The following is a 22,269-nucleotide window of genomic DNA, read 5'->3' as shown; positions in this document are numbered from 1 at the left end:
CCTTACATTTTAAAAATAGGCCTAGACAGGATCTCAAGAAATCCAACTCCAGCCTTTACAAGCAGATGGTAAAAGAATACATTGCCAAAACAATACAGTGATTTGAGCGTCTTATTATGTGAGCAAGTCCGTGTGAGGGGTTGTGACCAAGATATGTATCTTTAGGTTACAAATTGCAGGAAGCATAGGTAGGTGTGTGGTCAGTTACACTGTGGCTGCTCTGTTCGTCTATGGGCAGAGACAATAATTCTTTTTATCCACAGCGACACAGGGTGTCCTGGACACGTGCAGCTGGTGCTCTTGCAGGCTTTAGTGTGTGAAGCTCAGAAGCCACCGGCCGGTGGAACCACAGCTGCTGCTTGGTCCATTATTCAGACTATGGGGTCTGGTTATTGTTGTTTGTTTATTTGTTTGTCTCACAACTGCTGAGTCACTGCAGAGGCAGAGGTTGGTTTTTACTTGTTCTACTAAGAGGAAGAAGTAGAAAGTATTTACAAATGGCGTTTCTTGCATGTATTGGGTTAGCCAAAAAGTCCATATGGGTTTTTCCATAAAATAAAATAAAATATTTTCTACAAAATGGAAAATACACATTCTCCATTTTCACCAATAACTTCATTGACTTGCGTGTTTTAAGTATGTCAGCTATCTCCCACATGGTATAACGCTGATTTTTCTCAATGTCTCGATTTGATCGCTATCAACTTCAACTGGTCTACCTGATCGTGGAGCATCGGCCAGAGTCAAATCTCCAGCATGAGACTTCACAAACCTCTTTGAAATAATAAAATATAATATGCCAAAATATTGCATATTTTCTTCCACTTTGATTATTAAAATGGCCGCACAAAAAAATCACTGATTTTGATAATTTTTTTTAAGTGCAGGCTGATATGGCAGCTGTCACAATACAATCTAACAAAATTGTTTTGAAAAAAGTTAGACTACTAAGTGCTACTAGAGCCATCTTACAGAAAAAAACCCCAACAAATGAACATTTTGGCCAACCCAACACAATGTTTTAAAAGCAGCCCTAAAAATGGAGGTTGTTTTTATCACTCATATTCCGATTTCAAATGGGTGCCACGAAAGACCCGTGTATGTCAGCTCCCATTACTCTCTAACCTTGAAAGGCCTATTTTCTCCTCTTGCCAACTCCTCCATGCAGCTCATCAGGAAGAGAGGATTGCTATTGCTGTCTAGTGCTCATAATTAATCCCAGAGACAGTGAGGATTTAGGACCACTGATTGTGGCTGACTTCAAATTAAAAAGTCACTGTTAGCGTGTGAAACAGACACCATATGTTATAAACGAACCCTTTGCATGACGGAGGCTGTCAAGATAGTTTATGTGTAAACACAGGTTGCACTTAGAGTAGGTGTTTATACATGTGCCCCTTCACACTTTTCAAAGTTGTTATGAACACACACACACATGGAAAACCCTGTGTTTTCCCTGCAGTTGTCCCCAGAAAATGTGTGAGAATTTAAACATGAATGTAGTACAAACCTCAAATTACTAGTTATGAAAGTTGTCTTTCGCTTTGACATCAATGTGGCGAGTCCGAACAAAGGCAGGCACCGGTCTGATTGGTTAGTGTAATCCAATTGCTGAGTTGAGCTTCTTTTCTTGTTCCTGCCATGACTAATTTGTGGTTTCACAAAGTGTTTCTGAATGTCAGACACATCAATTATGAGAGATGGGCAAGATGCATAAGGGGAACCCTAAGGGGAGGGGGGGCGCTTACAGATGCTTACAAGGAACTAAAGTCGTGATTGCAGGCAGAGGTCTTCCTGTGTGTTTGCAACAGCAGCTCTCTTGTTTAAGAAGGCGGCTGGATTATTTCCCAATTAAAGAACAAACTATCTGTCCAGTGCCAAATGGAACTACAGGCTTTGCAGTTAGTGGCCCCATTTCTGCCCACTAATTGGTCCTCCTTTTCTTCAGCTGGTCCCTGAGATAAACACATCGGTACCCTCACGCTGTAGACATTGGTGCTTTAAGGGAAGACCAGGATAGGTGTTCGCAAACAGATTCTCTGGAGGTGTTATTTTCCACGGCTATCGTGATTTTATTTTTCTCCTACTGAAACTCTATTATACACCCTTTTGTTGTCATGGCTGGAGCCTGTTGTTTCGGCAAAGACAACAATAGGCCTGCAGATTAGGGTTGCATTTTATGGGCCTAGCAGCCCAGCAGGGCATCATATTTGTATCAATCCTATGAATTCCTGGCATCGGGCCTCTATACTCCTAGTAATTAATCTTTTTCAGAAATGCTGTCACATTTAACGCTGTTTTATTAAGTTTCTGATCTCTGAATTTTCTACACGCCCCTCCTTTGACTCATCAGTGTCCAAAATGAAAGTAGAAAACCAAATGATGACAAAGCAGCCAGACAGATGGATCTTTCCTGTTATGGCTCTCATTTCTCCTTAAGGACTATCAGGCAGTCGGGGTGTAAGGGTCAGCCTCTCCATTTTCACGAAGACTGGTTCTCACCTCCAAGCTCTGGGCATGGCCTGTTTTGGTTTCCTGGTTTTTCTTGTTTCTGTGGGTGCTCGTCAGGAGTGAGGAGCTTAAGAAGGAAGCTGGCTTCTTCTCTCTGTCTTTGTCCACATGCTGGAGCTAAAAGGGGGAGACCCACTCACTGCCATTGCCCTGGCCTCTCCAGTGCAGGAAGGAAGGCTGAATCCTGCCCCTTTTACCTCTTTGGGGATTGCAATTGCATTCGTGTGTGGTGGTGTGAGCAGCTTTTTTCTTTGGCCCACTGACCTAATTGCAATAGGGGAGGTAAAATATTTTCATTACCCTCTCCCCAGAATATAGAAATCTTCAAAGGGATCCCAGGAGGGAGTTTAGCCTCTTAACCCTAATTTCCCTGCCACTACCTCAGCTTGGCTGTGCATCACAAAATTAGTCTTTAGTCGCCGAACATAGTGGCACTAGTATTGTTGTCGGGTTTGCTTTTAAAAATCATTTCATATTGTAAACCCAGCGATTATTTCATGCTGTTTAAACTATATTTGTAGTCTTTGATCATGCATAAGTAGACTCAAGTTAACTGCTGATAGAATGATGATATTGTTCTCCGTGTTTCTGTTCCTTTTTCTTCTCTGTCTTTAAGGACTCTGTGCCTAGGAGCTGGCATCCAGAAACTTCCATTACTACATTACAACATGCCTTTGTTTTTTAATTGGTTCAGGATTACCTATTTGCATGACAAGCAAAATAATTCAGTCAGAAAAATCTGTTGTGTGTATGGTATGCATAAGATATATATTTATTGAATTTTATAAATTACTGAGTATTTAAAAATTTGAAAGACCCTGGATTTGCAAAGAATACCAAAGAGAAGGAGAGAGTGGTAGTCATTGGTGATTATTGTTATTTTAACACAGGCTGGTTTTTCCTCTTCTTCCTCCCCCATCATTTCTCTTCAGGAGTGTCTCTCCAGCAGCCACCCCTTTCTGCACCTGGCTTCCCGACAGGCAGATCCTGTACCTCTGTGAGTGGGGGCTGACAATGGGGCGAACTCAGTTTTGAATAAGAGCGTCAAATAAACTCAAGTGCCTTTCTAAATATATTTCAAGATTAAGTAATTAAGGATTGTAAAGCACTTGGAAACACAGAGTGCCAGGTAAGTGCTAAGGAACAAAGAGTAATCATAAGAGTAAGAAAAGAGCGAACCGCTAAATCTTTCTTCCTCCTTTTCCTCTGAGGATTTTCATCATTTCAGATTTGGCTCCTGAGTACAAAGCTTTTATTTCTAATGAAGAACTGGGGCTGCAAATAATAATAATAGAGAGGGTTTTTTTAAAAAAGCGTTTGTTTAGTGACTTGGGGAGCTCATGCCCTACCCAGCCTCTCCCCTGACCGCTGCCCACCCAGCAGAGATTTAAGCTTCATCCTCATGAGTGGGGTGCAGAGGCACTTGGACCCTGAAGTCTCTCCAGAGGACAACCATGTGCCAGTTACGGCCACTCCACCAGCCCAGAGATGGGCCTTGTGATTTATTTTTATGATTTATTTGGCATTTGATGATTTGGGTCATTTTTCAAAGACCTTAAGACCGCCTGCAGGTTCGTGGGTAGGAGGTTTTATCCCCCACCCGCCTTGGGCAATTTTTACAACACTCTGACTACTTTTGACCTCTGGATGCTCTTTGTCTGACCCGATTTATTGAACAATGTGCATGTGTATTTTTTTTAAATAGAACATCCATACTCGTTACTATCAGTGTTTATTCTCTACTTTCCTCAACCTTTGGCAGAAATGTATCTTTCCCGAGGTGCGCACGCTCGTCCCTGTCTCTCCGGAGCCCGCCAAGCCTCGCACGGGCTGGGACTGCCTTCTCGATGGCTTTTGTGCCCACGGGTACGGCGGACCGCACGTGTGCTGTGGGCGAACCAGGAATCCGATTCCGATACCGGACCTGGAACTGGCTGATTTTCAGCTGGTTGTTTGGATATACCAAATAAAGGCTGGGTCACGTCAGGTGAAAACTGTCATTTGTAGTTCACTTTCTTCCAAACAAGGGCCTCTGCCACGTTACGGTAAGTGCAGCAGGCCAGAGACCTTGTGTTTCCTGTATTTCGCCTGCGCTCCACCATCGCACCGCGGTATGACCGACAGGACGTTTGCTTGGCAGCCTTTGTTGGAATGGGACGGACAATTGGGATTCAGCCGAAAGTTTGGTTGATCAGCAGTAACAACTAAACAGTAAAACTGTTGCTTATGGAAGTTGTATTTTGTTTTGATTTTTAAAGAATTGCTCCAGGAAATCTCTTTAATTGAGTGAGGCATGTAGTTATATGTGCACATACTCAGCAGAACCTGAACCCAAGGGAAGCTACGTATCATATAGAAATCAAAGAGGAAATATTCAAAGATTCTTATTTTGGAAAACAAGAGGTAATCTTATTACTACTTCATGAGAATTGGAAACTCTCCAATAGGTCTTAAATCCAAAACACCATCAGCACTGATGGGTGAAATTTCATTCTTAGGAAAACACAATTCTTTCAAGTATTTAGAGATAGTTTCAAAGCATCTAGAAGTCAGCCTTTGGTACCCACCTTACATAGTTTTTGGCCTTTTGTTTACTGATAAGCAGTGATTCTGAGGGCTCCTTGGTGTTTCGCAACATGGAAAACTCAGGTGATTTAAAGCAGAGGGGCAGACCCAAACCGTGGGACAGAAACTTAAAATGACGTGAGGAAGTTTTGAGTCTGGAAGAAAATTCTAAAATGCAAAGTAGGAAGTTCTTTGTTTGAATCTTAATTCCACTGTAATTTTTTTTTTATATGTGATGTTGGTCAATTTGATTATTATTTATTTTTTTAGTGCTTTCTGGCATTAGTTTGTTGTAGAGTTCAATGAGGATTAACAATGATTACTTATAGAAATTTTTGAAAACATTAATTTTGATATAATTTTCTAATAACTTAAATGTATTTTTAAAAACCTTCATGAGTTGTTTTATATGCAAATATTTATATATATGTATATGTTAAATATAGATGAGTTAGAAAGTAATGATATACAGAGTAAATTTTCGTAAACATTCAGAACTGTGGAGTTATAATTCTTGTTTAGATTACATGAAGTATAAACAGGTCTGGACATTTGAAAGAAAAGTTTTTATTGTACTTGAGTTGATTCCTGAAAAGAAAGTTAACTTTTTTGAGACTACTATAAAACTATTTAGAATCAGTAAGTACCATTTTTGTCTGTACTAACATTTTTTCCCCCAGAAACTCTTCCAGTACTATGGAAGTTGTGACTCCATAAGCCATGGATGTGGGGCTAATATACTCAAAAGAAAATGATGTTGTACAGAGGTGTGACAAGCAGCTCAAGACCCAAAACTCTTTTTTCTTTTTTTGATCGAACGTTTTCTTGCTAACATGGTGCTTTTTGTTAAGGTCTGGCATGAAGCTGACGTAAAAGTGAAACAGAGTCACCACAAATCCTTCTGAAATGGACTGGGTCAATGGAAGAGCATAAAAAGCAAATGAAAACATAAAGTTAAATTTGCGAAAATATGGAACAACTGTATAAGGTTTCCTAGAGAAATACAAGTTAGAGAAACTCCTTTCTCATGACATTACCCAGGCGAATATTCAGACAAATGAGAGAACATTTGCAGTTTACAGCAGAGGATACAGACATGTAAACAGTAGAAGTTAAACTCAAACTGAAGTTCTCAAGTACAGGCATTTATGTTTTTACAAAACATAAAGCATGTCAGTAATAAAGTCAGAAGATTACAGATTGAGGAAGGGAGATTGATTTATTCCAAAAAACTTGCTTCTTTCTGTTGGCTGTTTTTTTCTCTCTTTCAAATCCTCAAACCCCTCAATTTTCACTGGGCCAACTGGAAACATCACTGAACTTTGCCATTTTTGCATGTGGGAACCTGAGCACCTTCATTTGCCTTATAGGCCTTTAGAATTCCTCCTGCCCAAGGGAAGGGCCCTCCCTGGCTGGGACCAACGCTTGGGTGCCTTTTGACAGTGCTTATGGGCCCCCTGAAATGAGGGCACAGCCGCAGGGTCTGGGAGGGGTCCCGGACAGATTGTGTAACTGTTGCACAACCAATGTGTACACGTGTGTCACTAATTTAATTTTAATTTTCCTGTATGCGTTTGTATGAGACCCTGCAGCTGTCATGTGCTCATCATCTGTCACTGGACTGTCACTAAGCCATGCTGGGCTAAGACAGGATTATAAACGATGAACTGCCATGTGCTCTAAATCTTCTTATTTGCCTGGAAGGTACGCCCTGTAAAATTTGATTGGCAGTGTGCTCTATGCTGGCCATTGACTTTTGAAGGCCTTTTCTATTGGTTCTTTGAGCAGCTCTCAGTGGCCGTATTGACCATCACCTGCTGATTCCTGCATGTGCCTGACCTCCAACCTCCACCCCGCGTCTTTTCCCCACTTGTTTGGTTACTAGCTCAGAGGCTGCAAAACAGGCCCCGTCGCTCTGGTGGCACGTGCACTATATAGGGCATATGGCTGACTGGTTGTATGCAGAAGGGGATCACTGAAGCCAAGCAGACCCGGCACTGTTATTACAGCAGATGGGGGAAGCGTGGCATTCAATATTTAGACAGATGCCACCTCCTTATTCCACCTGTCTGGAAGTTGGACATTGTACAGAACGAACTGTCTGCCTAATGATGAAGGAAACAAAGGACACATTTATGAAGCGCAGCCGAGCAGCATGTTTACTGAGCATGCACAATATAATTGTTGACCATAACAATAATCGTAAAGTGCTGCTGGTCAGGACGGCTGATACAATTGCAGTAGAGCAGGGAGCCGCTACTTTTTACCGGCTGTTTGCGTGTCTTTAAGTTTGATGACTGTGGGCAATAAGCAGGACTCGAAGTTTGCGATGAATGCCTGACACAATCAGCTTTTCTCAAATGCTAGTCCACATTCTTTTCTGGTTTTGACCAGAAAGGAATCCTGAAAACCAGAGTCATTTCCTCTCTGTTTTGCATGGTTCTCGCAAATTCAGTCCTTCATTTTTTCTTCTGTGAATGGTTTCTCACCAGGCAGAAAACAAACAAAACAAACAAGTTATCTTTATATCTGCTATTTTGATGTTCAGCTTCAAAGTGAATGTCTTTTTCCTTTAAATTCAAAATACTGACGTTGCTGAACCATAGCGACTTAGAGATTTGGTTAGAAATGAAAAATAATGGTGTCTATCCCTCGAGGGTATGGATTTTTCCTGGTAGATCGCTCTGTGTGGTCTTTGTGTATTTTAATTTGTAAATCGTTCTATCCCTTCATCACTAATTGTTTGTCAACCCTAGTCTCTATTTATGTGTAAGGCTGCTTCATGTTTTATCATGATCAGTAAGTGTGAGTGAGTATGTGCATTTATGGATTTCCCATAGACTTCTTGCAAAAGTTGACCAGCTTGTTAAGATGCAAAATAATCCTTGATTTAATGCAGCTAATATTTCTTTATTATTATAACCATAGGCACAGAGTGGAAGGCTTCTTCCACAGGGAAAGAGTTAATAGAATTCTCCAAGTCAAAAAAGTTGAAGGCAATGATTTTCAAAAAGTAACCAATGATCACACTTTTTCAGAAGCATAGCACTTCATTTTCTGTTTTAGAACTGGCCTCTGTGATAAGACAAAACCTATTTTAAAAGATTCTTCCATATCTATTAACAGGAGCATCGCTGATCTGAAAAACCCAGAAGTATTATTTTAGGGGAAGCCACCAATTAACAACCTCAGTTGAATAAATAAATGAGAAGCCCTTGAAGCACTTTTTCTTTTTGTCTTCATCCAGATCAAAATTTTGGGGGAAGCATTCTTTTTTGATTCATTTTTCTTCAGTGATTATTTCACATTAAAACCCATCTGACGAAAGGCATACAGAAGGGAAGGGAGGTTATTCCTAACTGAACAACCCAGGACTCCTGAGGTTAATTACAGATATTAACACTGTGGTTCTCCAGCTTCTTGCCCTCAAGAAGCCTCTAGCTTCCAAATGACCTGGCTCCAACAAAAACACCCTCTTTAGCCCATTAACTAATTGATAAAAATGTGAGTATGTAGAATGAGTCTAATTAAATCACCAAGCCTTACAATTACTAGTCCATTTGGTAGCTGTTGGGAGATGGGTAACCTCAGCTGGCATTGTAGGGGAATAAAAGATAAAAATAAAAGGGAGCTTAACCAAGATCATTTTGAAAGCTGTTCATTTGAAGACAAAGTACACATTTGCCTGAAACGTCTACATTTGCTACTTCAAATGCATTCCCTTTCTAGGGTAGCGCAATCTCTGAAAAAGAAAATAATGTCTTTTTTCTTCCTTAAGAGTGGGTATGCTCCACTTTGTCTAATAAAGTTACATGAGTGGCTGGGGAATTTTTCCTGCATTAGCATTAAGCTAAATTCCTTTAGAGCTAGGAACACTGAAGTTTGTCCATTGAGCTTTTGTTTAAGCGCCGACAAATGTCTTGAATAATAGACATGAAAAAGCCCAGAGTGGGCTCCAGGACATCTTACTTTGCCTGAGACTGTTTCTAACTGGCTGTTACTACAGCGGTCCCGATCCATGGCCTTTCTTGAAGCCTGCAGGGCTGGAGCCTGCCTGGGCCCTGGATGGAGGGATGAGGACTCCTGATTGAACAGAGCAGGTACAATGAAGCAGCCACACAGCCCAGAAGCTGACTTTTTGTCCCCAGTTGGAGACTTTCACAGGCTCCCTAGCAGGCAATAACACCAGAATAATATGATACTTCTCACTGAGGTTTTTAAAGCAATCTATTCATCAAAGAGCCAAGGAATTTCAAAGGGGGAAACATAATTTCTAAAGATCCATTGAATATTTTCTCCATTTATTAAAAAAGGAATCTATAGCCAAAAAGCTAATTTATCTTGATGTTTCAGCTAATCTAGGCTGACATCAGAGTCTGTTGAAACAGGTAATATAATGGATGGGAGAGAAATCGGAGGAAAGTCCTCTCTTTTCTATAGTCTTTATACGAGTTCATCATGAAAATAAAACTGTGCTTCTTGAATAAGAATGGCTGCTCCTGCACTTAACCAGGTGTTAGGGCCTCCAGTAATGGCTCCGAGAGGTGGTTACTTGTTGCTGTTGCAGGCATTCGCACAGTGACTAAGCAACAGTTCTTTTTAAAGCTTTTGAGATGTTCAGTGGATTATGATACATAGCAAGCATATGTCAATTCTTCCTAGGCACATTGACTGCCAGAGACATTAATATTGATAAACGGTCCATGCACACACGCTCCAGTAATATAAACCCATGCAAACAGTGTTAAAAGCATATTCCACTTCTTAATCATTTACTGCCTGTCTCCAAGAGGAGGTATTTCCTTTCTGATCATCCTGTCATTCAACTCATGCTAATTAATGAGTGTAACAGAACTTTAGCAGACAGTTTGGTTGCAGGTGTATTCAGACCAAAGAGATTTAATTACTTGCTAATTGCCTGGTGTCCAAGGTAACGTAACATTATAGTTGCAAATGCTATGGTATTAATCCATCTTAAAGAAGTGAAGCGTGGCTCAGTCTCTCTATTCTGAGACTCCTGGAGGACGCAGTGGGCATTGATTGCTACAAGTGCATTGATGATGCGTGATCATGTCTTTGTATTTGCAACTGCGTATCCGGTGTCTTTCGCAGGACAGGACACGTAGTAGACACTCAGTAAACATTTAGTGAGGAAGTGAGTGTGAATGACAGGAAGCCAACTGTAGGTACAGTATAAATGATCTCAGCACAGAAAAGAAAGCTGAAACTTAGGACATTAAAAATAAAAATACAGGAAAAAAGAAAGAAAGCCAATATTTTCTGAGTACTTTCTGCAGGCCAAGTACTGTCATTTTCCCAAATTATCTCATTTTAGCTTTTCAGCATGGTAACATAGTAATTAAGACTATGCACTTTGGATGAAAAAGTTCTGGACTCAAAGCACAGTTGTACCTCTTATGAGCTCTAGGTCCTTGGCTAGTTCATCTAAAAACCTTAGTTTTCTCATCTGTAGAATGTAGGGTGTGGAACTAATGTTTAACTCAAGGAAGAGTCATAAGGGTTAAACAAGACACGAAATTACAAACATAATAGTCAATGAATCAGTTATTATTTTCACTTTATAATGGTATATGAGGTAGGCATTGTAGTTGTCATTTTACAGAATGGATATCTGAGACTTAACGAGGTTAAACAATCCACCCACCCAAATTCACAGAGCTGGCAAGGAGCGAATGGAGTGTCCCGATTCCAGATGCCATGCTTTTTCCGTTTCACCAGACTGCTCAAAGGGTATGGGCAATCTAAGAAGAAGTATGTGGCTTGATGACACTGATTCTGCAGCAAATCAGTCCCTCAAACCAGATCCTAAAAGTAAGCTGGGTAGTTTTGGAAACCACCCTAAACTTTGGAGCACAGCATACAGCACGGCAATAATGAGTATCGAACCGTCATGGGCTGTGTTGTGCCAGCATTAAAATACTGCCCGCCATTCCCCCTGACCTGGGGCTGACACGTGGAGAGTGGGTGGTAAAACCACCAAGAAGGTGCTGCACAGTGACCTAAATTCAAGTAGCCAAAACAGACTGACCAAAGGAATAATTAAGAGCACACTGAATTGTAACTCAAACGTCATGGGCTTGTATTAGATGAATGGGAGAATGCACCTGCTAAGAGGTCAGCTTGTCCTTCATCTTCAGTGATGGAGTGGCTTCTTTAGGCAAAAGCTGTTCAGTATTTTGGGCCCAACTTCAGGTCACTTTGTAAATGTCTGTTGCAAAAGAAGAAAGTGTTCACTTGTCAATCTGGCCACATTCAGAACCTTCTGATGTCATCTTTGACTAAGAAGGGCAATGGCCTTGGCTGGTGTGGCTCAGTGGATCAAGCACCAGCCTGTGAACCAAAAGGTCACCAGTTTGATTCTTGGTCAGGGCACATGCCTGGGTTATATCCTGGTCAGGGGTGTGCAAGAAGCAACCAATCGCACATGGATGTTTCTCTTCCTCTCGTTCTCCCTCCCTTCCACTCCTCTAAAAATAAATTTAAAAAATCTTTAAAAAAAGAAAAGAAAAAAGAAAAGCAATGGTTCCTTCAGCCTGTGGTGATGAATTGGGAGTGAAGACACCTGGATTTTTCTATAAGCTATCTCTGACCTAATACATGCCTAGAGTATTTCAAGAGAAAGAAAGAAATTTGGTGTCTGTTGTTACAGTCACTAGTAGTACCTTAACTAACACAATGTGAACCTGCGTTATGGAAGAAAAGTCATGATCCAGTGTCAGAGGTGCACGAGGTACCACAAAACAGGTGGGAACACTCAGGCCTGGGACTGTTTTCCACTCTGCCTTCCCTACCCTAGAGGTGAGGTCCCTCACTACATGGATCCCTGGATTTTGATGACATTTGAGAGCAATTAAAATGGTGTTCCCACAGAGCCCGTTCATTTGTGAGGTGGGCTTCATCTGTGATAGGTCCTGCCCCACAGAACCTCTCAAATGCAAAGTTAAGCCACTGGGCTAGAGGACATTACTGTCCCTGGTGCAGACAATGAAGTGGGGCTGTTACAGGAAAGTCATTAAGCATCTGCTTTTTATGCCTTTGGTGTTTTTATCATCTAGTCTGTGGGCACCTTTTTCTCTGTACTCAAGTCAGAAATGAAGGCAGTCAGCATTATCTGTCGGGGAGAAATATTTCGTCAGCAAGTCTCACTAGTCGGCTCCTTTCTAACCTGTCATCACCAATTAACCCTTTGTGGAGGGAGGTCTTTGTTATGATTTTTTCAGAATCAATAGGATGCTCATCTTATTGATTCATGGTTGAGAAATTTATGTAAGTCTATGAATTGCCTTGAAGGACAATGAGCCAATGAATTTTAACTTGGGAAAATGTCACACGGACAATGAAGGCAGGTGTTTTAAGACTAGTAAAGCTATTCTTACATCAGCTGCTGTGAATTTCAGGATTTGCACTCCACTTCCTGGATGGGCAAATCTGCACATTTCCTTTCTCTGTCCTATGCAAGCTCCCTTCTCAGACTCTGGATGGTATCAAGGAACTCAACTTGAGTCAGATTTCTCATTGCATTCCGCGACAGAGGTAGAGGTTTTTACTCTTTATGCAGGCGGTGGGAGAGCATCCGTGTGAGAAAAATAAAAAGCCAAAGGCAGCTGCTGGATCAGAATCTGAAAGTCTAACAAATGTCTCAGACTTGAGTAAATCCCCACCAATAAGCACATTCTCTATCACTCCCAGCAAAGTTAAGAAATATAATCTGAAACCAGAAGGGAAGCATCAGGCAACTGGGAGGTATCTGAAGATCAGCCCAAAGCCCCAGCCATCATCTGAGGGCCAAAGTGTGCCATATGCACTGTACATTGACTGTGATAGCAAAGGGATTACAATTCAGCACGGGCATTTTGTGTATTACTCAAACCCAACAGATGGGAAATTGGCAGGTCCTGTCAAATAGAAAATTCAGCGTTAACTCAAGTAGACCGGTACAATCATCATAAACCATTTTAGAATATCCTTCAACCACAAAACTCAGTGATTAAATCGAACATCTCTCAGCTCTCATTCAGTGGTCATTCCCTGGTGTGTGACATCCACAGGATGTTTGCTCCTGAAGTTCAGAGGATATGACTTCAACTTACATAGACTGAGGCTTGTGACACTGTACAGAATTAAAGAAGCCTATTGGCGTCTGTCCCCAAAGCCCATTTAGCCAGGTAACATCTGGAAGAGCAAGTAACTGTGTAAAAGCTCGAGTCACATAGCATACATTTATTAGATCATTCAACAAAGAACTAACTACATAATGCATGGACAGAAGGACGGTAATGACGATGGATATGCATTGGGTTGGAAGCTTTCCAAAAGGGGATGCCAACGACTGACCCTCACCCTTCTGTTGCTGAGAGACGGGGAGAAGACTGGGAGTGAACAGGCAACTCAAAAGGTGAATATGGCAGGTGAGTGGCAAGTGTCTTCAGAACAGGGCAATGGCTGGGAAAGAGGCTAGGGTGGTATCAGGGTGGTGAGTGAGCAGTGTCCCCTGAGATCTTATGATGGAAATCCCAGAATGTGTTTTTTACAGACAAGATCATATAATGTGACATGAGTCTGCTTCACTTCAAGAGCAGCACTAGTCTTTTCGTGAACTCCAGGGGGGTTTCTGCGGGAGGAAGTGGTCTACTCTGGAACATTTGCACTACTCAGATGGTCCGTGGAGTGAGAAAAAGAAAAAAAGAGAGAAAGGAAGCCTGTTGATTGGATAAAGATTTAGTATTCAAGCCTTGTTCCCTCTTACTGCAAACTTGCTGATTTGGAGCCAGTGATTAAAAGGTGTGTGGAAACACAATGCTTTTTGTAATTTGGAGATTTTTTTATTAAAGTAAATTAAGACAATGTTTAGAAATTCTTGAGATGATCGTTGGCATTAAAAAAGCTGAGTCAGGAACCATCGCTCCAGGGACTTACTCTTTCCAGGTAACGTCCAGCCTTTCCAAAGAGTCTGTCTTCTAATGGGCCTTCCTGCCCAGGAAAAAAAATTCAACACAAAAGCACAGCTGAGAGTCACGTTTTCACTTGTACTGGAAACTCAGAGATGTCTCTGGGCATCTGCCCTTTGAAGTGGAGTGACCATGGAGGAGTGTCTGACTAGGGTGGGAGAAAGGCAGCTTCCCAAGGGAAGAGACTCGTTCGTTGGCTGGACACACAGGCCACTTTTCGCAGCCATGATGCTCAGGCCCCCAGTGGTGGCACACTGAGCAGGCACACAGTGTGTGACACAGGGACCTGTCTGGTGGGTAGGTTTGTCCCGGTCATCATCTGTTCCGTGTCATCATGGCCCTCCCTGAACCTCATCATAAATAGCAGTCACTCTGTCTTAAACACCCCCTTTATGCCAAGCACTGCATTATGGTGTAGTTCACATATATCACCACGAATCCTCACACAAACCCTATGAAATAATTGTACTTCCATTTTTACAGTGAGGAAAACAGGGCTCAGAAAGGTTACGTGATTTTCTCAAGGACACACCGATGCTAAGTAGCTAATGTCAGATTCGGGTCCAGCTCTGGCTGATTCCACTATGCCACGCTGTATTCCCTTAGCCGGGCATTTGCACCTTGCCCGTTATCTGCGGGAGTTCCAAGGCCTCCCTATGTACCAGAATATTCAGTCAGGGTGCAGCCAGGTTTTCTCATGGGAGATGTTTTAGAGCATTTTTGTTGCCATATATTGAGCCGGACCTCTGCCTTTCTCTCACCCCAAATTGCTTCCTGGAGTAACTTGAGCATTGGGGAGAATAAGAACTAAAAATTATATGCTGTGAACCTCTCCCAGGAGAAAGCATCATGCTGATTTTATACAGGCCAAAAGCTCAGGTGTATTTTATGCGGATTTTCTCAATTGGTGACTTCAACCTTTTTGCATTTGGCACTTATTAGGGGCTCTCCAGGGGCCTCCTGCTCCACGGAACCTCCTCCCTCCTAGATATTGCCATCTAGTCAGGAGGCAAAACAGACACACAAAGTAAGCAATTAGAGAACAGGGAAGTGTTAAATTGTATGGAGCCACTGCTGGAGGTCAAATACTGTTGTTTGAAAGAGGAAATACTTTCCTGGGCGTGTGAGCGTGCATGTGGGGTAAGGGTGTTTAATGGGCTTATTAGAGGACATGTTGGATTTAAGCAGACGAGGCTGCTCCAGGCACAGACATCTGGGAAGCGCTGGTAACCCAGAATCAGAGCCCGGGTAAGTGGTCAGGACTGGAGGAGGAGGAGGTTCCCAAGTTCTGTCTAAGGATGGTATGTAGGACACAAAAATAAACACGTTTGGAAGGTTTAAATTCGGAAGGAAACATGGAGAGGGTTAAGGAACACCTGTTGTAGTCAGAAGGCTCGGAGGAAAGGAACTGAGGAAGATCACGTCACAGAAGCCATAGTTGTGTTGGCTGGAGAGAGAAGTCTGCAAAGTCACCAGCCACAGAGAAGGTGAGCAAGACACGAATGGAGAAAAGGGTAGTGGGGCTTTCTTGTGCAGGGCCTGGGTGTGGGTCCATGATCCTGAGTTCCTCACAGGCAACAGGGCTGGCCCCCTGGGAAGTCTAGTAATTTCATAGCCTCAGTTTACCCACCTTAACAACTTAGACACACCCTTCCTGGGAGCCAGAGAACTCTAAAGTAATTCGTTTGTGCAGATCCCAAGATGTAAGGCATTAAATGAAATGAACAAGTCAACTTATATACAATGAGTTTATAATTAATTTATAATTAACTGCATATTTCAATATGCTATGCATGGGCCTGCACCCACAGCCCCAAATCCCAGCCCCAGGAAAAATCAGTTTCCAGCAAAAAAAAAAAAAAAAAAAAAAAAGGAGAGAGAAAGAGAAGAATTTTTGCAAGCATTTGAAATGTTCACAAGTAGTTCTGGGGGAGACAAAGGTGCTCAGACGGGAGCTAAGTGACCGCTGTGCTTCGGAGGCTGGTCTTCCTCAGGGGCAAGCGCAGGGTCAATCTGCAAAGCGACGTAGCCGTTCAGAAAAATCATCGCGTCCTCGGCAATGTACTCCCTAGTAACATCTATCACCATTTGGTTAGAGCCTAACTATTACTGATTAATGTACTAGAAATCACAGTTTAGGAACCAAAATATTTTTTTAAAATTTTGCAAAAATATAATTCATTCTGAAAAACAAAAAAGGCTTTAGGATATGCTGCAGGCAAAGAATTTGCCAAAAGCTAATGTATGAGAGTCTTAAAATGTTTTTCCCAAATTGTTTCTTACTCACCTATGCTTTGGGACAGTAGAGCCAGGAGGACACACCCACCAGCCAGAGGTGGCCCAGAGAGGTCATAAGTCTTTCCAAGTTAACGCACCACCTTAACTACAATCCTGACAAACATCCCTCCACCTGTTCCTGGTCCCTTAGCAAACATTTGCTTATCTAATGAATAAGAGCCCCCAAGCTAAAATGGCCCAACTGTGGAAATAAATACAAAACAGCTGGCAGAGCTGCTGGTATAAATTCCAGGGGGTGGTTCCTCTTCAGGGTGTGTCCTCAAAGCCTCAGGGGAGGGATGTTTTGGAAGTGTAAGTGTGAAACACTCACATTTTAGCATATTTTCCTCTCTGACTGCCAGACAAGAACAAGAAAAGCCAAGTTGTAGATTTACCTCACGAAAACATGGTCAGTATCAGCAAGGATCTGGAACGGGGTCCTGGCTGGGAGCTGGGCCTGCGACCAACGGAGCGCACACCGTGAATGGCCCCTTGGGCTGCTTCAAATGGACTTTGCCCTGAGGAACAGTACGCAGTGGGCATCACGTACTTGCTCTGAAAACTCTTCTGCTAGCAATGACTTGATTGTGTCTTCCGGATTTCTGCCACTAATAACAGCAACTTCCTTAACATCTCTGTTGCCTCTTTTCTTTATTTGGAAATTATAACTACTTGTCCCTCTCTCTTGCCACATTTTTTAATGAAGTTCAGCTTAAGTAAAAGAATTGCAAGCATCATTAACTGGCACCTGTAGGATATAAAAAAGAAAAACACATGGATTTTACCTTTCAGGGATGCATCATTTATATGGGAAGATGAAATGTATATACACATAAAATATACTTAGTAGATAATAGTTGGCACAGTTGGATCAAGGGTGAGGCTTTTTGGTTCTACTATAAATGTAATGAGAATTCAGAAAATGGCAGGACTAGCTAACAATTACTGAGGCTTTATACGTTGTGGAGCTGTGTGCTCAGTTAACTCCCCAAGGCGCCCTACAAGTGTGTGCTATTTTATCGAGGGGGGAATGGAACCTCTAGGAGGGTAAGTGACCCGCTGGTAAACAGCAGAGCCAGAGTTTCAGCCCGAATCTCTCGGACTTCAGGACTCATGCTCTTAACCACTGCATGCTACCGGGGTTTCGTTCAGGGATCCAGGATTCAGTTATCCCACATCTGCCCTCCTCACTTCCTGGACGTCTGATTTCTGGATTAGGGTCAGAAATATTTTCCTCCCAGTGTGATTTGTTCCTGGCAGAAGGCAGTGGCAGGTTGAGAGTGGCTTAAAGAAACCTCAAGACTCAGAGCTGTGGTCTTGCCACCCCTCTTTTCAAAGCAGAAATTAAGCATTGCATGATGTTAATCGGGGGGACTATGATGAGACAGCTTTTATAGGTGAGTGGATGTCTGCACCCCCATGGGCCTGTGCTTCATTACCAGTGCTGAGACCTATAGGACGGTTTGGAAGCAAAGGGGGAAAGAGAGCACGGCGACCTAATTGGTCACTGCCACGAATCTATACTCAGGGGACAGATAGCACGAGCAGAGGTAATAGCTTACACACGTATTCTTGAGCTGTGCAATAGATGGAAAAGGGTCCCAGATGGATTGGGCAGGGGCTTAGTTCCGGGATTATGATGAGACAGTGGGTAATTATTGAGTGGCAGGGCCTCAGCCCTGATTAGTATCTGCAAGCTTGTTCCCCTCCTTCAGAGGAAAGCATTGATAAAGATAAACCATGCTGCTCTGTGTCCTTTCTGCAGCACAAAACAACACATTTCAATCTAACAGGATCAGGTCTCCTCTTTGATCACAATCTGTTACCTAGATGTCTTTGCAAATTAATCAGTCCTGCTTGTGCAGCTTCAGTGGTTTGTACTGCTAAATTAATAAATGTACCAGGAGCAACAGAAAACAGAATTAAATACTGCATTTTAAGCTCCACGTAATAATTTTGACCTTAGTCTGGGTCTTCCATTCCAGCCAGTAGAATGCAGAAACAAGCCCAGCCTTTCCTGGGTGGCTCACACTAATAACCTACAGGTGGACTTTGTGGCCCTGAAATCAGAAATCCTGATGTAAAAATGCGAACAAAACAAAGACACTTTTAAAAAAGCATGTGAGAGGCTTCAAGACAGAAAAGGCAGGCGAACTAAGCAGTTGAAATTTGGGGCTGTCTTTAAAGTAGAAAGCACCCTTTGGCAGAATTACAAAAACTTTATTGTTTAAAACACAAAGGGTGTATGTTTGTCAAATTCAATACCCTAGGAGATAGAAACACAGCACCCTACTAACAGGCTGGGAGCTCTTCTGGAGAGAACTTGGAACTGCAATGTGGGGTCTTTCATAATGGTCTGATGTAATGTTTGCTTTACTTGAAGGTCATCCAGGTGATAACCGGGCTTGGGGGCGTTGACAGGGAGGCAGATTCCCAGCTCACATAACCCCCTCGGCCTGAGTTTTCCTGTAGGTCTGAGAGTGTTTTTGTAGATTTTTCTCTGGGTACTTATTAGAATGGTGAAAATGTTTTTGTTTATTATGTGAACACGCACGTGTACTTTTAAAAGCTGGTCATTTTAATATTAGTAGAACTTGGGCAGAGAAAATTATTTGATACTCAGCTGAGGTAAATTGTTGCATTTGGTTTGGGTTCAAGGCCTTGGGTGGCGTTTTGCTGTCTTTATTTTAAGTTTATCATGCTGGCACCATTTCCTTGATTTCTAGAGGCAATGGAATCAGGGCAAGATGGTATCAGTTGTAAGAATGCTGACCTGTGAACGGGGAAATGTGGGTTCATGACTGAATTCTGCCACCGTCTGATGACCGGAGCAGGGCACTTAACCTCTGTGGGTCTCAGCTTTCTCATCTGAAAAATAAGGGGGTTGGACAAGATATTCTCCAACAGACCAAAATTCTGTGTGTCTGTGATGTCACTCACAGTGAGTCAAAGGGAACTCAGGCAATTATGGCAATAATACAAACCAAGCGGTTGCTTTCCCCACCTCTTCACGACTGAGGTATTTCAGGCAAAACTGGTTGTTGAATTTAGTTTTTAACCTGAATTATATAGATAATTGCCTTAGTTCTGCCACTTAATTTTGTGTCTGTCAGCACAGGCTTGATGGTTCTACCAGATAACCAATGATTAAAGTATTTGGCTAAATAATCAGCAGTGTGGAATTTTCATTCAGCTCTACTAAAAAAGAGGGAAGGGAGACGTGGGGCGGGGGGCAAGGGGAGAGGAGGGATTATGCATAATTTGAAAGTGTGTAATATTTGGGTCACCAATGTTTTACCTAAAATGAAATGATTTCATTTAAAAATTAAGTTGGTCTTGCCACAAAAGATCACCAGCATAAATTAAACATGAGGAACGCTGTGCAGTGAGATGTTAAAATACAGATGGTTTCTGGAGAAAAAAAAGGAGAAAGGCTTAAAGGGAAGGTTTTAACCTGAAATTAATTCAAGTCTTATTTACCTAAATACTCTGGCATGCATTTGTGTAAATATACTATCTATTTTTATAAGAATGACTTTATTTGGGCACTCTGATTTACAGATTACAAATGTCTGGTGGAGGGAGAAAGGACTAGTTTATACACCTGATTTTCCTCTTAAAAAGGCTGACAGATTAAAACAATTAACTTATTTTTATAATAAAATAACTCATTGCTGCTTATGCAAAATGATTCCTATTGTGGTTCCCCTTTCAGGCTTTTCCAAAAGCACCATCAATATTATTTAATATGTGGAATTCCCTGAGGAAAATCTATTAAAGTGTCCGTATGTCACCCATGTGAATAACAAATGAATTAATTATGACTGGTGCAATTACAAGGAATAGTTAATGAAGTCATAATGACCAGACTCTGGTGGTTAATTTTCAAAGCACAGTGAGAGGGAAGTGTGGCAAAAGGTCCCCAAAGAAAACAACAAGCTTTGTGTACTCACCTTGGAGTCCTGGTCTTTGAGTGTGCCATGAAACGGGGCTTGTGGCAAATACTTACTGTTCAAGCCCTGCTCTTCCTCCACTCCATGGTCAGCTCGCGTGGGTTCAGGTGTCCCAGCAGCGGCGCAGCCCAACAGCAGCAGCCGTCCCTCAGCTCCGGTTGGCCAAGGCTCCCAGGAACAGCAGCGTCTGACTTCAAGGACATAGAAAGAAGGAAGAATGGTGGGGAGAAAAGTTTCAATGACAATTTGGTTTCTATTGATTCTGTCCATTTACAATTCACCTTTTCTAGATATTAGTTAGGGCAGCTTACAAAAACACACAGTGTTAAGCAAGATAAATTAAAAATCAGTGAGAAATGTGAAGTAAAGAAAGTGGGTGGAGTCAAGAGGGACATTGATGGAGAAACCGCCGGCCTCACACGGGCCTCTCGATTCCTCATTTGGGTTCAGGTTTCTCATCTGAAGAATATGGGGGTTGACTAGATCATCTCCAAGAGACTGAAAGTCTGTGTGTTTCATTTATGGTTCTTAGTTCTGAAAAGCAGATTTGACAGGGAAAAGCGGTTCTGACTTCATGTTCTAGTGTCCAGGTTAGAAAGTGGTTATGTTACTGAAGGAGAAAAGCAGACCAGTTACTCAGGAGAAATACTAATCCCAGTACCATGTTCTGTGTGGAAATAACACAGTGGCAAGATTACAACCTGGTATCTGGTTGTACCTTCTTAAAACAAATACACACTCAGAAAATAGGCTATTAAAGGTATAAATTTTAAATTCAGGGATGCAAAGCCATATCACCACCATGTTATTAGTAATTAAGAGGCCTATTTGTCAGTTTAAAAAAACAGCAGGTCAGGAAGCTTGAGTGCTTACCACAATGAGGAACTCCTGGCTAGATCCCTTGGGTGCTTGTGCCAAGTCCCCCTTCCTGAGGGTCATGTTCTTCCTCATAGGAGCAAGGACTGGACGGCCGTCAAAGTAGGAAACTGGTGATAGCGAGCTAGCCGTGCAGAAACCCGGAGGATCAGTTTCTAATGCCGCCACCCCCTTTCACCTCCATGAATGTATTTATTCACCTCTGTGGATGGGAATTAGCTAATATCTGTCAAAATAACAACTAACAGGATCCAAAATACACAGAGGACTAAGTACTTACTGCCTAGGTATTTTGATAGTGCTTTATCTGGATAATCTATGCTCACTTTTTTTCAAGTTTTAAATCCATGTCAAGGTCTATCCCAGCTGTCCATCTCTGGTTGGTTCACCATTTTTCAATGTCAAAGGCATTCCAATAGGAAGCTCTCTTCCAACACATTTGTGAGCACCACCTCGAGGCAGAAGGCTCTTATGCATTGTGTTACACAAGTGACCTCCTGTGTCATTTGATTGGGTGCTGTGGCTGCAACGATACACCCTCAAAATCTCTGTCCTTGTGAAACTGATACGATAGTAGATGCCACACAAGTAAACAAACGCTCATAAATGTGTGTAGAATGCTCTGCGGGGTTGGAAACGGGCTAGGGAAGGCCAAAGGAAGGGCACCTCGTCATGTCTTGGGTAGAGTGGGTTGTTCAGAGAGGACTTCCTGGAGGAAGCTGACCTTTGAGCTATGATCTAAAGGACAAGGGAAAGGCAAAAGGGTATGTCTGGAAAGCGAGTGTTCTCGGTATAGGGAGCACCAAGGGCCAGCTCCTGGAGTTTACACATTAACGATAGCCCACTTGTACTGAGTGCTTACTTTTTGCAGGGCCTAATACTAAGCGCTATATCTGTATTTCCCCCTCATAATAACTCTATGAAGCATAGTATCCTCATTTGATAAATGGGAAAACTGAGCCATGGAAAGTTTAAGAAGCTTGCCCAAGAGGATTGAACCAGTAATTGGAATATTCAGGATTCCATTCCAGGTAGTCTACCACTATGTGTAACGATGAAAGCTACACTGCATTCTCAGGATGCTTTAGGGGGACTGAAGAAGTCCAGCGTGGTTGTGG

At 42.2% G+C, this 22,269-nt stretch overlaps 1 long non-coding RNA gene across 3 annotated transcripts; it reads right to left on the bottom strand.

Annotated features, from left to right (window-relative positions):
- Nucleotides 1–13,860: 13,860 nt before the first annotated feature.
- Nucleotides 13,861–20,786, bottom strand: LOC123480468 (uncharacterized). Of its 3 annotated transcripts, none has more exons than XR_008427273.1 (5): nt 20,332–20,786; nt 19,621–19,733; nt 19,096–19,190; nt 16,718–17,070; nt 13,861–14,067 (listed from the first exon to the last, which is right to left on the bottom strand). It is a non-coding gene; the product is annotated as an uncharacterized lncRNA (long non-coding RNA). The 3 variants fall into 3 exon arrangements; XR_006656496.2 differs by having other exon boundaries at nt 20,276–20,785; XR_008427272.2 differs by lacking the exon at nt 13,861–14,067 and adding an exon at nt 15,902–16,058 and having other exon boundaries at nt 20,276–20,786.
- Nucleotides 20,787–22,269: the final 1,483 nt, after the last annotated feature.

Source organism: Desmodus rotundus, chromosome 7, assembly GCF_022682495.2.
Source record: "Desmodus rotundus isolate HL8 chromosome 7, HLdesRot8A.1, whole genome shotgun sequence".
Classification (NCBI taxonomy): Eukaryota; Metazoa; Chordata; class Mammalia; order Chiroptera; family Phyllostomidae; genus Desmodus; species Desmodus rotundus.
Note: the sequence above shows the minus strand (reverse complement) of the source record. Positions and strands in the feature narration are given on the sequence as shown.